This window comes from Lagopus muta, chromosome 2 (genome assembly GCF_023343835.1).
Source record: "Lagopus muta isolate bLagMut1 chromosome 2, bLagMut1 primary, whole genome shotgun sequence".
In the NCBI taxonomy this organism is placed as follows: domain Eukaryota; kingdom Metazoa; phylum Chordata; class Aves; order Galliformes; family Phasianidae; genus Lagopus; species Lagopus muta.
Genome location: NC_064434.1, coordinates 82,187,131 through 82,204,931, shown reverse-complemented (window position 1 = coordinate 82,204,931; position 17,801 = coordinate 82,187,131). Strand labels below are relative to the sequence as shown.

The 17,801-nt window shown below is 39.9% G+C and overlaps 1 protein-coding gene across 5 annotated transcripts in view; it reads left to right on the top strand.

Moving 5' to 3' along the window:
• The window catches only part of LRFN2 (leucine rich repeat and fibronectin type III domain containing 2), a 231,247-nt gene that overhangs the window by 30,253 nt on the left and 183,193 nt on the right, over positions 1-17,801 (top strand). For 2 of the 5 annotated variants that reach the window (XM_048936008.1, XM_048936004.1), the window contains exon 2: positions 4,622-4,836. The exons of 2 other annotated variants lie outside the window; for them this stretch is intronic. The gene's annotated coding sequence lies outside the window, so the exon portion shown is untranslated. Of the gene's footprint in view, positions 1-3,708; positions 3,788-4,621; positions 4,837-17,801 lie in introns of those variants that run through there. One more of the 5 variants, XM_048936007.1, reaches the window with a different exon arrangement.

The following is a 17,801-nucleotide window of genomic DNA, read 5'->3' as shown; positions in this document are numbered from 1 at the left end:
GCTTTGTGTTCTTAATATGTTCTTTGAAGTTCTAATCATTGTTGCTTTGCAAGAACTGATCAGGAACTGTGTCCTGCATGATTTTGGCTTCTGCTGTGATATCCAGCCTCTGATCTGCGCACTCCTTACTCTGTATGACTTGAAGTTGGCATCTCTCATTACTGACTTCTGCTTGGTGACTGTTGCAGGCAGGGTATCTTCTAACGTATACATTGCACATCATTAGCCATTACCAAAGCCTAACCCCTCCTCTTTCTATATAATATTTATAATGTAATCCCTCTTTCAATAGAACTCTATTGAACTGATTAAGAGATTGTACTCTGCCCATAAATCTTCCACTTCTCAGCTTGCATTTGATAAATTGGGCTTGGTCATTACTGGAGGGGCAGCTGACTGCCAATTACAGATACCTATCCTAAGGGCAGCATCTAGAATGTGGAATTGAAGGTGGCCAAACCCAGAATATACATAAAATCTTGGATGCTCCAGCCCTTGTACCAAGTTCCTACGATGCTGCCAGCTTAACAGTAAGTAGCAGTCTCTCGTTCGGTCATTCTGCAGACAAAATGTTCTAGTGTGGACTGGAGAATACCTCAAATGTATTTTTCTCTTGCTGCTTTGTGAGCATCCCAGCCTGGCTGACAGAAGACCAGTGGACATATTTACTGTTCTATGCATGTACAACAAATAAAGCATGTTCTGATAGTCCTGTAAGAGATTAATCTGATCTGTACATCATTCTCCTTTTTGACGTTAGTGTACATGACCCCAGGCATTGCAGACAACTTCACAACTTTGATCCAAAGTAGAAGAGAAGATCCTGAAATACTGGAGGTGGCATGAAAGCTTTTTTTGTGGCCTTCTAGACTTTTTTCAAATAAAAAAAAGAGTTGAAAAGGCAAGTTGAGAAAGGCATTATTTCAATTGAGAAGTATTTTATGGAAGACAAAGTACAAGTTATTGTTCATCTTATTTAAGGTGAGGGTTGCTATCTGTAGCTGTGTTTCAGTCAAGAGTTGTAAAAATTTTGACAGCATATAAAATTACTTTTAGATGCAATTAAAGGTAAAAACTATCTGTTAGTTAGCCTATGATGTGTAAAGGCATTGTGGGAATTCCACAAAGTGTATTTTGACTAGGTTTTGCGGCTTAACTTTTTTCCAGTTTTTTGAATAGCACTTTCTACTCCTTACTCTGTACTGTAATGTAAAAAGGCATAGGTAAAGCCTGCATTAATTTTATTTCCTTTATCCTACTCCTTTCAGCGTAGGGCAAGGATTGATAGCTAATTCACAGAATCACAGAATTGTAGGGGTTGGAAGGGACCTCCAGAGATCATCGAGTCCAACCCCAATTCCGTGCACTACTTTTCAAATCATTTTTCACCATTCTTAAAGCATATATTAGTGTTCTTTCTGGTGATTTGATTCTGCTTCTCTAACTCTGCAAACCTATCAGTGAGTCATCCTCTGAAGAGGTAATGTGGAGGTTTGCAGGATTTCTGGTTTGTCGCCCAAATTCATCCCTTACATAAGTCTTAAATCGTCAGTGGAGTGCATCTCACAAAGGATTATCCTAACTGGTTAACAAGGCACTGCAGCTCTAACACTTTCATCGCTAGACTTCTGTTAATCCCTGATGGCAGTTACTAATGAAGTCAGAAATACAAGAGCTGAGTGATACTTCTCAATCCTGGATATGTGGAGTTCCGTGCGAGAGATGGTCAGTATTTTTCAGAATGCAGGAGGGCCATGAAAACTTATGTTCTGAACTCCTATGATAAACTGAGAAACAGAACTGTGCCTTGAGGTGGAAGCAGCATTGTTCTTCTGAGATAAAGCACAATCTTATCCAAACAGGAACACTGCTTATTGACAGAGCTTTGTGCTGAAAGCTTTGGAGGAATCTGTACACGCAGCTCTGGGTAGGCTTGCCGTGTTTGTATCTGCTGCAGTGACTAATGTCTGTTGTCACGTATTCCCAAAAGAAACAACATCTCAGACAGTGAACTCTGGAAAAAGAGCCAGGAAGCCTTTGGCGTTCTTGTTCAAACAGTTTGGCGCTTACTGTGACTGTAACGCCTCTCTCATTTCTGCCCAGCCTGGAAATGGGAAAGTGAGGCCAGGATGGCTGACAGTTTCCAGGCTTCTTTGTCCACATGTAGTGTCACTACTGAGATTTGTGACTACTTCTTAATGTGTCTAACATTATGATCAGTTGAGGTAACTATCAACTGGATCTATTCAAGACAGAATTACTGATCCATTTAATCATATAGATATTTCAAACTGCAAAGGATTGAGAATAGGACAACTGATGTTTTTTCTTTTCAGTTCACTTAGCTTGCTGTTGTAAATTGTCAGGTAGATTTCCGTGCTTATCTTAAAATAGGCTTGTGTTTAATTTTTCTTTGACTGTCAAGTTTTCCCCACACTTGCATAGGCTATATTTGTGTCAGTGTCTTCTACTTGGAGCAAATGGCCTGCCCCATCTCATGTTCCACATAAAATCAGGATTATGTGCAAGGTGGATTAGTCCACAGGGAGGAAAATGGACTTGTAAGTGCAGGACTCTTTGCTTCCCTTAGTGATACTTTGACTTCCTAAACCTTTGGAACCTACTTATCATATCCACTTTCTTACCTTAACATATTGCTATTCCAGGATGTCTTTTTAAGTTAAGTGTGAAGATAGAACATAATCTCATCTTCATTTTTGAGACAAAGTGACCTAAACTGTTGTTTTCTGATGCTTGTGTGAATGTGAGCGCATCTGCACTTAGGTCTAACAGGTTGGATGAAAAGTGAATTATATTTGTTGGGGGGGGTGGAACAAACAGTGAAATCATGGTTGATGCCTTGTTGTTGTATTACTCTGTAAAAATGAGAGTGATGGGAATCAATTGGATATCATTTCAAACAAATTAATCTCAGCTTGTTTGCAAGCTTCTTATTAATTTCATCTGAAAGAAAATTCCCTTTTACTTCCCCAGAGGAGTTATTTCATAATATTTATATAGTATTAAAACATTTACAGTGTTCTACTTGCTGACATACCTCTTACTTTAGAGAATAGAGATGAGACAAATACAAAGATGATGAACCATAACTGATGAAAAAGAAGGAAAGAATCGAAGCAGAAGGATTAAGGAGGAGTGAGGGGAGCACTGGGCTATGAGCAAATATGGGCTTAATCCAGAGAAAAGTTATGTAGTACCATAGGAGGAGAAAACTGAATTATTTGTATGCCCCAACACTTTTTTTTTTTTGAGGGGGGGGAGAAGTGGTTATTGATGAGGAAGATAAACAAAGCAGTGTAAATGGAGAAGAGCAAATGTCTAATCGACCTAGTGTGTGTGTGTGTGTGTGTATATATATATACTTTTTTTTTTGTTGTTTTTTTGCATCAAAGGCATTCCTAAGTGTGACTGCAGAAGTGTGAGATGTTTGCTGGGAAGCAAAGACAGTTAAATTAATGTAGCAGTAATATTATGTTTAGAGACAATAGATGCTCAGTTATCTTCTTGCATACACTCACCTAAATCATCTGAAATCAGAACTGCATGTTACGGTTTAAAAAAACAAATGCACGAAAGGGAAATCAAAGTGCCAGATGTCTGCACTGCTTAGAAATTGCTTCCAGCTTGTGGGGGTAACGAATCTGATTTCTGCTGTATGCAGATGCAGAGTTCAGGGAGAGGAGCTCCTTTGTAACTCGTATACTGTTGCACTTAAGCCAAAATTACTTTTGGAGTTTTAAGTCTGAGCGGAAGTACATCAAATAAGGTTATAGCTCATAGAAAGGATTTGCTATATGTTGCATTACTTTGATTCTCTGAACTATAACATTATTTTGGTACAGCTTGCAGGGAAATCTACTGACTATAATGTAGGTTTTCTGTTATGTGGAGAATTCACAGTTAAACCCTGAATATCTGTATGCCTCTGTTTAAAAAGTACCTGAGCATCAGATATTACTACCTTATGTACAGTGAAGATGTTTATTATAAAGCATTAAAAGCAGGTTGTGAGAACTGTATAGTTTTGTAACACAGGCCTGTGTGAACAGCATTTAAAAAGTTAGTTGTGTGTATGCAGTTGGCTGCCTGCCATTTGCCAATTGAATTTTTTGGGGTTGAATTCCTTCAACATGGTAGTTGTTTCTTTTTCTTTGTGTCAAATATCTTCTGCTCTTTGCACTTCCCTGGCACTGAGTCCAGAGAAATTAACAAAGCCTAGGGAACAAGAATGTTTGAAATCTTTGTGGTATTACAGGTGAAGCCTTAATTTGTTTTCCCTGGAGAGGCAATCAGGGCGTGTACATCAGAATCTGTAAAAAGTTAGCCAAAGTGTTAGATGTTTGCTCACTTTATGATAGATAGGTGGCTCCAAGGACTACTTCTTCATGTCTTAGGACTGTCTGAAAATGTTAAGAGATTTCTCTGGATTTTTTTTTTTTTTTTTTTTTTTTGCTGGAATACAGAGATATTACTTGAAGTGAAAACAAAACATTTAAATTGCTGAAGTGAATGTGATTTGTTTGGACTGATTCTGGGGAAAATTTAAATAGGGTATGCATATACAGTTTCAGCCAACTAATCTAATAGTGTATGGTAACAGCTGAGTCATGGCCTGAACCACTGATTGAACACCTGGGGAAAGGACCTGGTCAGCCCTGAGAGCACAGGTGAAGGCAATTCAGCCGTTACCAGAAGGGGTGGAGCTGGCTGCACCTCTCTTAGACCTCATTTGAGGGCTGACTGCCACTGCGCAAGGATCTCTGGAGATCATTCCTTTATGGAGTTTTCCTCGTGAGCCTAGATCTTCAGAGATGGGTGAGTATCTTTGCTTTTCCTTTGTAACATGATTTCATTTGTGCTAGTTCCTTTGCTATTGCATTCCTCTATTGCCCTTCCACTTCCTGAAGTGTACTTAGTGATCTTAACATCTAGTAGTCAAATGAGTGACAGAATTCTAGGTATTAACATCATGGTCTTTCCCCCTCACCTTACTTACAGTAAGGATGTTCTTGTTGCATTGGCTTTCCCTGACCATGGCCATGATATACTGTTAAGATTATTGCTTAGGCCAGTAATTTAACTCTCTGTACTTTTCTGGAAATCATTACATCTCAGATCACTGTAAGAAGATGCTAGCAACTGTTAGCAACCTATAACAATGTATACACAGAATTAATGTATGAGCAATGTAATGTAGAATTAATTGTGCTGATGGTCCTGGGTGAGATGATGATTTGGTAGTAGTGTTTGAGATCAGGGTTACTTGGCAGCTTAAAATGCTCATGAACAAAACTTTTCATTATTCTGGCTGAGATATGACAGCATAATATGAATGGCCACTCCTGTTAACTTATACATGTATGTATGTACTTGTTTTCCTGCTCCCCTTCTTTCCTGCCTGAGAAGATGCAGTATTATGGGGGTACCTGCTTTTGTCCATTGCCCTCAAAAGCTCCTTTGCTTACTGTCCTGGGGTTCTTACATATGTGGGACCAAACAACTCAAAATGTACTTCTACACTTGTGAAATGCAAGCCTTGTATAATAGTTGTTGTTTTTGTGCATAGCACAGTTTGAAGGTGGGAAGAACTCATGTTTTCCTAGAGAAGATGGGTAATGGTACCCAACTCAGTTCATTGCACTTATCCTAAAACAAAGATAGATATTACTTGGTGTAATTCCTGAAAGCAATTATAATCTTTTGTGACACAAAATTACTACTTCTGGTCACTACCACATCTTTCTTGTTCCCCTGCTGAGTCATGTTAAGCAAGGTATAAAATGGAATTCATAATTTGATCTAACTGCATCCCTTCATCTAAAGGGTTGCAACAGAAGGCCTCTGTACAGGGATTCAAGAAGAGCTGAGGAGGGAGTGAATTTTATAGAAGGAATATCTGCCTCATTAGAGATGATTAATGTGAAGGAAGAGCTCATTTATCTGCAGAGTATGGTGCTGAAGATACTGTAGGCAGAAGGGGAAAATATTTGGCTGGAACAGAATTCTTCCCTGCAAAAGGAAGGAGGGAGAGAAACATCATAAGTAGTGAAGAATGAAGGAAGATCAGGGAAGCCATGTTATCAGAGGAACAAACGTCATTACAGGCTGTTAAAGCCTTGTAACTCCTTGATTCTATCTGTGTCTGAATAAATATGGACCATCTGCCCACTGGCATAGACATCCAATGGAGCACCCACCACTTTCCAAGTGTTTCCTTGCCCTCATTTTCATCTACTCAGTTTGCCAATGAGCCTGCAGCAGACACGGCTAGCTGGCAGTAATAGACAGTCCCTTTGCTTTTGGATACTGGTGAAGGGCTGACAGTCTTTTCTGTGTATCGGAGTTCATCTGATGCCTCTGGTACTTAGAAACCAAAGCATTTGGCAGGTGTGATTGAAAAAGGATTGTCTATCCTGGAAGTTCTGCAATTGTTATTTCTAACAAATATTCTTGAGAATGTCTTTGCTAATGCTTTTCACTTATTTCAAGGTATAGCAGCACAGTAATTATTTCTGGGAAGGCTCATAACTAGTTCTCTGAATGCTCAGCAATGAATCATAATAGGGAAACTGAAGAGCTATCTACAGGACGCTTTATTTCTGGCACCCATCTTTACAGTACTTTGCTGTTGAATTTGGTCTTTATTTAGTTCTTTAAATCAGTGCTTGCTGGTGAAGGTGAACTAAAGACATTAGCTTGATCAGAAGCTTGTTAGTATCTTTTCTATATGGTAACTGAAGTGATTTAGGAAAATGAATTGGAAAAGTCCAGGGAATGATCAAAGGAAAAAATAACTATGTTAGTGCAACCAAAAGGTCTTTGAGTGGTATTTAACTAAAATGAGTCGAATGACAATGTCTTGGGCACCTGTAAACATCACTTTCTTTGGAAAGTTTTCACACAAGTATTATTTTGATGAAGCACTGAGTAGACAGGTTTCCAGAGGCAATTCATCTTCAAGTGAATTCTGACAGATTCAGCTTAAGGGCACTGCTTCTAACCTGATGAGGCCACTCCAAGAGTGAATCTGATTTTTTTTCTTTTTTTTCCAGGTTATTTCTAGGGAAAAAATCAGGACCATTATGTGGGAGAAATTTATGCTTCTGTTGCTATGCAAGTCTCTATTGCTGGTATCTGCAATATGTCATTGTATCTTATCTGGAATATTTAATTTTTTAACGTATAAAGAAAACTAAAAATTAAGGGGAGTTTTAAGGTTGAGAGACATGGTTATGTGCTTCTCTTTGTAGTAATATATTTTTAAAAGAAGCACTTCAGAAACCTGAAAATGTATAGGAACATCCTTCAAATAACTGAAAACCAAATGTTCTGCTGGGAAATTAATTATAAGAAATGCTCTGCGAACTTAGGTCTTAAATGCCTGTCTTGACCTGCTGAGAATCTCAATAACATTGCAGTAAACATAAAGGAATCCCACAGCTGTTACTGGATTTGCAGAACATAGGGGTGAGTTGAAGAAAGTTGAGGCTGGTGGATTAAATTCTGCTGGAGCAGCTCAGAGGCAGCTGTGGAGCCAGAGCCTTTCATGCTTCTGTAAGCTTGTGTCTGAATAGGTCAGGTAAATGTGAAGCTTAGATACACTCTTCTGCTATCCTGAGAGTAATGGATAATAGGAACATCATAGTATAGCTGCAACTTTCAGTTTAAAGATGCCTAATTTGTGACAGTGAGGGTTAGCTTGTGTTATTTTGATTGCTGGACAATATAGAGGTCTCAAAGCTGGGGCTTGAAGTACTCCCAGCCTCCAAAGTACTTCTGCAGAGTTCTGGGACTGACTGAGTATTTAGTATGCTGGGACAGAAAAGCATCTGTACGTGGTAAGGAATCGTATGGCAAGGGATGCTGAATATAATGCATAAAGGACACTAGCAGAGAGGGTAAAATGAAGAACTGGGCTTTCTCTGATCTTGTCTGCATTATGCTTAGTCTCAGGCAGCTGCTTCTGTAAGGACTTGAGCTTTCATGAGCATCTGTCACCACTAACTAAATCCAATACTTAATTCTGGAGAGGATATTGGTTCCAGGTGGGTGATGGGGAGCATTGTTGAATTCAGCACATCTCATCCAGCATCTGAGCCTGACTGTCTCCTACTGTACATTTTGTCCTTATCTCTGGAACTGACTATTGCTGAGCTGTTCTTTTCTACACACGAGACTGACAGCTTTTTTCCCTTTGCACATATGCTGCTGCTTGATCTCTCTTGCTGTACTGTCTTTTGTGTAGACTATCAAGAGGAATGGAGGGGACAGGTGGACAGTTACTAGTGATGCAGAGGAAGCAGATGTGTTGACTGTAAAAACAACATAAGACAAAAAAAATTCTGCATTCATGCTTCAGAGAGAGGCTTTTTTTTTTCTTAGTGATTGTTCAGCAAACAGCCCCAGAACCAATGCAGGTGGTGTAACTCAGGAACCCGCTGGCTTTGAGGATTGTACTGAAGCTAAAATACAAAGGAATTGTAAGCTGTGTGTGTCTCCCAGCAGTTCAGAGAAGGCTCTAGCTGCAAGCTGGGGTCTGGCCCTGCATGATGCTCAGAGGGTGTCTGTGGTTGTAGACACTTTCTCTTTCAGTGGGATTTGGCAGCCAGTGTACCTTTGGCCAGGGAGTACTGGCTAGAAGGGCCCTGCTGCCATTTCACTTGTAGTTGCTAATTGCCAGTGGACTGTCTGCTCAGTTGCTGGCAGCTGTGTGCAGGCTTCCTGGGCACATTTAGCTGCCAAATGGTTTCCATGTCTGTGTAAACTGTTTCCCATGGGCATATACCAAAATAAAGGAAAATAATGTCGAGGTATAAGCAAGTGAGGACAGACCCTGTTTAAATATTGCTCTCATACTGCAACACTTAACGGAGTTCCTTCTAAAATGCCAAGACTTGTGTTGGCTCAGGTGCTTCAGTAGACCTTCCCTGGCATTGTGAATTTTCTGGAAGTTGCCAGAAACTATGGAGATGTGAGGTAATCTTGTATTTCCTATACTCTCCTCACGTTTCAAAAGTCAACTGAACATTGAAAGCAACAGATCTGATACTCTGTATAAAGAAACAAGGAAAGGCAACTACATGGTTCCTTCAGAAAACAGCTGTTAGAGTATTTGTTCTATGCATAGTTTCTTCCTTTTGAATTCAAGTAGAACCTTGGCATTGAGTTGCCCAGCCTGACTTCATGCTGCTGAAAAGACTTTCCTTTCTCTTCTTCCATCTCTTGCTATTCTTTTTCTCCTGTGTAATGGGAGTGGACCAGGCATTTGCCCAGATTTTTCTATTTTTATTGGATCATAGCTTTTTTTCCCTGAGAAACTGCTTACTCAGTACTTCTGATCCTCTTCTAGTTAGGGAATGTCTTGTTTGGATGACATGGGCAACACACAGTACTCCAGGGAAGGCCATGCTGTTCTAAATTCTGTATCTAAGAGAGACTTAATAGCCTATACAAGATAAACAAGAGTTCAAAGTTGGATGTGACCCAGAAAACAGTCTAAGTACCTTATGCTTCAGGGAAACTTGGATTCATATCAGAAGTCTTTTGACTTGTATTTGGAGTGTGGTCAGCAATTACTTCCATGACTGCTGAGCCCAAGCAAAAATTTAGCGGAAGGTTATATGTGGCTGCTTCAATCTAGTTTATAAAATTGTCCATTTCTGTGCTAGCCAAAAACTAAGGAATTGAAAAGGTAGCATAAAGCCACCTCTAGCTCCTTAAATCCTACATGGAAAATAACTTGTTACACTAGAGGAAGCATCCATTTGCTGTTCTTTTGTGAACTTACCCCCTTGCACTGCCTATAGTTCCTGTGTTTTGCCAGTCCACTTGATTTGTAAACAGCTAGAGATTAAGGTCTGTTGAAAAATAAATTCTTAGTATCTGCGTCCTTGTTCCTGTGAAGGAATGTTCTGTTCCTGAACTCTTGTGTTACCAAGTAAGTGAAGTTTTCAAGAAAAGGTAGTGTTTAGATCTGAACATGTTTTTCTTTCTTCATGAAAAAATGTAGAAGAAACTCCCAACTGACTTGATAAACACTGAAAATTGAATACAGTAAAGGAAGTATCAGAGACTGGAGAGAAATGCAGGATGTCAGAGATAGAAGCTTGAACATGTTACTACTGAAAAAACACTTTTATTCCTTGCTAGATTTTTCTCTTAAACCCCAGCAAACAAAGATGAGAGGAAGTGGTGAGCTGTCTCTACTGGGCCCTAGTAATAAAGAGCATTGCTTTTTCTGCTCTGATACTGACATACTGACAAGAATTTGCTTTTGCCAGTATTTTGTCCTCTGAAAAACATGTTCCCCACTGCTTTCTATGTTTTGAGTAGTAGTAATTGAGCTGTTGGTAGAGATACTTACGAGCTGTTGGTAGAGATACTTACCAAGTGAAAGAGGAGCTGTGGCTACTTATAGGATGCTCATATTCTTACCCTATTGTCCCTTTTCATATAAATAAGGGGTCAGTATTAGACTTAAAACTGAAAGACTAACTTATCATATAGCATTGCTCCCTACAATTTCCACAAGAAAACGTGGAATGGAAGGGCAAGCAAAGTCTGCTAGTAGCTGAAACTGGAGTTTTGTATTGCCAGAGAACACTTAAGATCTTAGACACAGAAATGTGCATAGAGTTAATACCATTTTGTTGTTCAGAGAAAGCACAGAGTCAACATTCCTAGAAGAGAAAAAGCCTGAATACCAAAATAGTGTAAGAAAGACATGAGAAAACTCTAAAAACTAAAATGTGTTAAAGGTCTACATTTGCAATGTTTCCATACTGTATCTATGAATGTACAATGTACAATGTTTCATACTGTAACTAGTAGTACTGTGTCCATGTCTGAAGCCCCTAGTACAAGAAGGACAGTAGAGGGTCCAGAGGAGAGCCATGAAGATCATCAGGGGACTGGAGCACCTCCCCTATGAAGACAGGCTGAGGGAGCTGGGCTTGTTCAACTTGGAGAAAAGAAAGCGGCGGGGTACCTCATTGCAGTCTTTCAGTACCTAAAGGGAGCCTACAAAAAGGAAGGGAATCAACGCTTTGAAAGAAAGGGTTGACAACTTCAGGACAAGGGAAATTGGTTTCAAGTTGAGGGAGGGTAGATTTAAGTTGGATGTCAGGGGGAAAATTCTTTACAGAGTGCTGAGCTGCTGGAACAGGCTGCCCAGAGAGGTGGATGCCCAGTCCCTGGAGGTGTTCAAGGCCAGATTGGATGGGGCTCTGGGCAGCCTGGTCTAGTATTGAATGTGGAGGTTGTTGGCCCTGCATGTGGCAGGGGGGTTGGAGCTTCATGATCCTTGAGGTCCCTTCCAACCCTGGCCATTCTGTAACAAGGAGTCGTTCCATTTGTCTGCTGGCTCAGAAGTACTTTAATTCCATTTGGGTTGCACGAGCTTTGGGCAGGGCCAAAATTTCTACAGCTTAAGGGGTCAATATGTTTCCTAATTATTTTTGAGAAGTGAAATTATTTGTTCAGGAGAAGATAATACACCAGTAAATTCCAAATAAAAGAGTGCCTTGGCAGGTATGCTAGGAATAGATCAAAGAATTAGCGGCAGAAGAAACAGCCCTTTCCTTCTCTGCAAAAACCCCCTCAGATTTAAGGATAAATTAACAGAGTTTATCACCTTTAGTATTTCTCTATTTATGCTGTTGGACTCTCCTTCAACCTTCTGCTTGGTACAGATCCATTTTGCATTCCAGGGAACCCCCCCATAGCCAGCTTCTTATATGAAGTTGTCCACAGGACTCAAGTTCTTAATAGCAGTCTCCTGAGGGCTTTTTATGAGTACACATAATCCAGTCTCAGAGGACCAAATTCCCTCTCCAGTTCTTGTCCTACGTAAACAGTTGAACTGGTTTCTTTTGCTTTCCTTGCTTCCAGGCAGCTGGTGGTTAGCCTCAGTTTTTTTTGTTTTGTTTTTTGGTTTTTTTTTTTTTTTTTTTTCCAAGGGAAATGCTACTTCCATGGTTGTATTTTCCAATGGAAACTGAGATTGCCTATGTAGCACTGAAAAGCTTGCAGTGGTGATTCAAGGGACTATGGCTTTTTTCAGTAAGACTTTAGCAGTCTCTGCTAGCTCCAGTCTAAAGTTAGGGTCCAGAACAGAAAGCAATGGGGAAGGGCAAAGTTTGGGTATTATTGTTTTCTTTTTACCCCCTACCTGCTAATACTGTATTTCTTCAGGCTGATAGCTTTCTCTTACTAATGAATCTTTGTGTAGATCAGAACCTTTTGGATTAGCTGCACTTACTGTTGTCTAAATTTGCAGCAGAATCTTTGCCTCTGGAGACTTTTTGTCTCATTTTACTTCCTTGAGATAAGGTTGTGTAGGTTTTGAAACTGAACAATGTTGTGGTGTAAAATGCCCCATAGTCAAGAGCAGAACCTGATAATCCTACTTCCCAGTCTCATACAATCTTCACACTAAGACCTTGAAATGTAATCCTAAGGGCATCTTGAGAAGTTAGTCTTCCATTTTATATAACAGAACCTCCACCTTAGCAGACTTGCAGTGTAATCCTTAATATGTATGAAATGCTTTCCTTTAAGCATAAATGTTGTGGGTCACAAACACAAACTGATTTCAATATGGGAAAGAATGTTTGCAATCTTTGGAACTGATGACCATAAGAAATTGAGATAAATGACTAGCAGCTTTAAATTAGGTGTAGGGCTTTGTCATTTAGTACATTTATTTGTTGTTGCCCTATGGAGCTCAACTTGTTGAACTATTCATTTTATACTGTATTCACAGCAGGTGGATTTTTATTTTTCGTTAGTCAAAGTTCCCAACGTACCACTGATTCTATTTCAATATATTGACAGATAACCTACATGTAGATGTTTACTTATGAAAGCATGTGGATTAATATTTTTTTGATTCCTGTTTGTTATGTATTTTACTTAGTTATTTGCTAGCTCGGTTGCCTGTGTGATTAACAGATACTGACAAGGAAAAATAGACTGTGAATTGCAGATAGGAACTTGCAAATGAACCAAGAGATGAGATTGTGAATTCATGAGGAAATGGAAGAAACAAACTTTTTCATGTGGGAATATTTTACAGTTGTGTGGCATTTATAAAGGTACTAACTTTGTATTTTCTGTGTATTCAGCCTTACTATGACTGATGTTAACAATGTCAGTTATTTAAAGAATGGTCTCCCTATTCTCATGCTTGAAGCCTGGTGTTACTTGTTTAAACTGAAGTCTGTATCTCAGCCTTAAGATATTTGTTTATTGTCTTGCATGGTATGTGTTGCATTATATTTCTTAAGGATGGAGGACCTAAGATGATGTGGTGAGAGGATAATTGGCTTTTTAACTGTATTGCTTGCTTGAGGGGGGTTAGTTTTATATCTATTCTGGGAATGTAGAGGCATGTCAAATAAATACAGTTTTGGAGAAACTGCTTTTCCTGGTGTGATAGATTTTCAGTGTGTAAACAGTTTTCTGTTCTTCAGAGCTGAGCCCTTTATGCCAACCCCATATTCCCATAGAAATTAATATTTAAACTATCTTTTATTCTTCACTTAGTACTAAAGAGATAGACTTGATTGTCAGACGTGTGAACGAATTTGTTTGTTCTGAGTCAAGTTGCTTAAACTAGCTGTGAATGCTGTCAAGCTGGATCCTTTAACAATAGTATATAATTTTTGTCATGTGTTTTGTCAGTTGCCAGAGACGCATCAGTCTAAAATGACAGAACCATAGGATTTGGAAAGGACCTGGGAATCATAGAGTCCAAGCCCCCTATCAAAGCCTGTTCCCTTCAGTAGGTTGCACAGAAGTGTCCAAGCACTCTTCCTGTCCAGGCTGTCCCCAGCCATGACATACTGCAGGAAGTTGGAATGGAATGTTCTTCAGACTTATTAGTTGTAAAGTATAGATGTTGACTTAGTCCTGGCAGCACAATCGCACTCCTTCTTCTGAAGAATGGAACTATCTGCTAGAAGCAGTCATAACAGCATGCTTTAATCTTTTCTAATCTGGTTTACTAGTCTTATACTGGAGTGCTTTTATTCTACACAGCAAATATCTGTCAGAGCATTCATGGAACTTTTCCTATCAATAGTGTGTTGCCTCACAAAATCATGCTTTGCCATATGATATGCTTCAGAACTGCAACTATTACAGTTTGTAGCAACTCATCATGTACCTCTTTTCTGCCATCTTAAGTACTGAACCAGGGAGAAGGAAGGAAGCATGAAGAGCTTACTAGCCTACAGTCTTTTCTAGGAATTCTGTCTGAGTTACAAAACTGAAGTGAGCACCTTATGAGAGGAGATGGCTTTTGTTAACTTTAATACTATAAAATATGCATATTATAGGTCAGATTTGGTATATGCTCACTCACAAAATGAGTGTGACTGCATTGCCTTCTATGTGGAGTTTCAATAGACTTCCTGCTGAGCTGTAAAATAGTGAGATGGAGCCAAGCAGTAGCATAGGGCTTATCCTTTGCAAACTAGTAGCTCTTTATCTTGATAGCTCTGTTAAAATATTCTTAGTCAATTTTCAATTCAGTCCAGCCCTTTGCAGTTTGCAATGTTATTTAAGCTGATTAAGTGAAGCTACTGGAGGCCTTGTGAGGAGCAGGAAGGGTCTGGGAGCCTGGAGGGGTTTTGTACCACTAATGACAGCACCTGGCAGCTGATGGTCCACCAGCCAGAACTAATCCCTCTGCAGGCAAGGAGACAGCAAGACTTTATCAGGCACTCTGTGTCATGGCTCTGTCAGCAAATCAGACAACATGCAGGGAGGGATGTGACAGGACACCCTCACAGGTAGGAAGGTGAGGACAGATGTGTGCAGCTGCATGCTATTAGCAAACTCTCTCCCAGAGTTACCAGCACTGGAGTGAGGTGGCAGCCAGTGAACTTCCTTCCCTTCCTCCCTGCAGGGGATTGTGATGATTATTAGGAAACCTGGGTGATGGGGGAAGCTAAAGGGTTTGACACTACACTGGTTGACACTATGCTGGCAAATATATAGGATGATTAATGCTGTTAAAGAAAGGAACCAAGGCTGAAGAGTGCTGGAGGCAGACCAAGAACTGTGACCTCTTGTCAAAGTATGTAGAACTAGTAAACTCTCCTGCTGAAAAGGAGTTAGGAAAACACTAGACTGAAAGTCCTGTAAAGTCCATTTACCTGATAGGTAATGGGCTTTAACAAAAACGTATATCTCAGAAGATTTCTTGAAATCAGGTAGAGTGAAAAAGGCATGCTGGCTAAGGGAGTAGCTTTGTGGAAAGAGGTCTGATCAGTTGCAGACCTCGAGCCAAACGTGAGATGGTTATGCCATGGCATTGTGGAAAAAACAAGTATAAAAGATAAGCAGTTGATAACCTGAATGACGTGAGAAATGAAGTGGTCAGTACGAGTAGAACTTCTCCGAAGAATATAGTGTTTCAGAGATGCATAGGGAGAGAGCATGTTAAGTCCTGATGTTGTAAGTTAAATTCTCACATCTCTCTTTTGTTCTGCAGTTACTTTCAATTGGGCTGAAGGATGCTGCATTGCCTTTATCCAGCATCTTCTTGATACTCACAAGTGTACACTGACATTTGTGTTTTTATCTTGATGAATAGGAAGGGAGAGCTACAAAAGCAATGCATATTTCACAAGTTAGCAAAGGGGTTGGATCAAAATGAAGCTAAATATGGCGGCTTTGTTACAGATCCGAGAATTATTTCCTTGATGTCTTAGTTTCAGCTTGGATGGGATTTTTTCCTTCACGGTGTCTGGCATGATGTTATGCTTGGGCTCTAAGAGAAACAATGTGGATAACATGCCCATGTTTCTAGTTACTGCAAAGCAGTGTGGTATAGAGCCAAGGCTAGTCTCAGCAAATGGCCTAAGTTGCTAGAAGAGAATAGAATTAGGACAACTGACTTGGACTAGGCAAAGGGTTATTCCATACCTTGGCATCATGCAGAAGGAGTTTTGAAGGGATTGGGAGTTCATAGCTCTCTTTAGCTGCTTGGGGGCTAATTGGGCATTGTTTAGGGGATGCTGAGCGATTGCATGTGTATAACTCGTTCTATACATTCACATACTTGTTTGTCGTAATTATCCTTTTCCTTTTTCTATATTTTAATAAACAGTTTCATCTCAACCCACGAATTCTACTACTACTTTTTTCCTGTTTATCTACTGCAAAGGTGAGGGACACTGAACTATCAAATTTCTAGATATCAAAATAGAATACAAAATTTCTATATCATTAGAGCTGTGAGAACACAGCTTTTAAGTTCCCATTTTCTTCTGTCAGCAGGAAAACTCTGGGGAACACTTTGACACGAGGTTGCCTCAGAGCCCTTACCATCCCCACCTGAAGCAGGGAGTGTGGAATTGAATTTGTCCATGCTGAAATAATCACATCCATTGGCATTCATTGATGCATGCTGAAGGTTTATGGTGACCAAACAGTGGGTATGAGCATAGTGAGGTGGTGGGTTGTGTTTTTCGGCAGTGGTGGCAGCAATTTGAAAGAGAAGTTTGGGATGCAGACTTGTTCATAGCTGGTGAAAATGTATAGCTAATGGTGATAGCTGTTTCAAAAAATCGGTTTGTAGCTGAGAATTTGCTGTACCAAATAGTGTTATTGTGCTGTTCGTATCAGTTTTAGTTTCCATGAAAATGAATAGGAAGATTTACTTTTTGGAACAGACAAGATACTATTATGTTAGAACTATTGCAGCACTATGTAATAGAAATGACTATACAATGAATAGAATGTGTGGGCAAACCATTCATTTTTTCAGAAAACTGAAGAGGTTTCTGAGTCTTTAGGTGAGAGATATAGATCAGGATACTTTCATTGAATATCACCTCTATAAAAGAGGTGCATGAAGTGTATTGGGCTTACCTAACAAGGCTTAGGAGAGAGGAGTAAGAAATGTAAGAGAAACAGCACTGCAAGCACTGAAGTCAATGCAGGAGGAGCTTCTGGCCTGGAAAAGAATCTTTGCAGCCCAGGAGAGGCTCACGGTTGAGAAGGCTGTGTGCCCCTATATCCCATAGGCATTGTATGCAGCAGGTTTCCATGTGCAGCCCATGGAGGAACCTGCAGCACAATGGTGGATGGGGCTTGAAAGAGGTTGTAGCCCTTGGAGAGTCCCTGAAGGAGCAGGCTGATCTCAAAGAGTAGGCCCTGTGGTATGGACCCAAGTTGGATCAATTTAAGAAGATCTGCGTTCATGTGCACAGGATCTGTTAAGGACGAGCAGTAATTAGTGATCTACCCACCCTCAGCTCAATTCTTGAGCTCTTTTTCATTGTATCTTCTTCTCCCTCCCTCTTTTGAGGAGGGAGAGAGATTGTGGTAGAGTTTAGCTCACACCAGGGTGAAACCGCCACATCAAGGCCTTATGTAATTTCTCTTTTCATTCACAGAAATTTGACACAATATTTTAAAAGTGTGAAGGGAAATAGGGTACCAAATCTCATTCATGTTCTGTGGGAAACGGTGGCCTACTCATCATACCTACCTTTGAAATGTATGGAAACCTCAATTTACTGGACTCGGAGATGTGACTTCTGAAGCAAAGTGCTGTGAGAAGTTGTCCCCAACTAAATTTCCAGTTTTCATTTTCAGTCTTTTCAGTTTTTTTCAAAATCTCTTTTCTTGCCAGTATGAGCAAGCAAGTGCTATTGGCTTTGAGTCTCAAACAAACTTCCCACCTGTTACCTTCTTTTAAATAGAAAGTTCAAATAATACATAGAGCCAATGACAGAGCTCAAAATCACAGTGAAGTGCTTGCTATT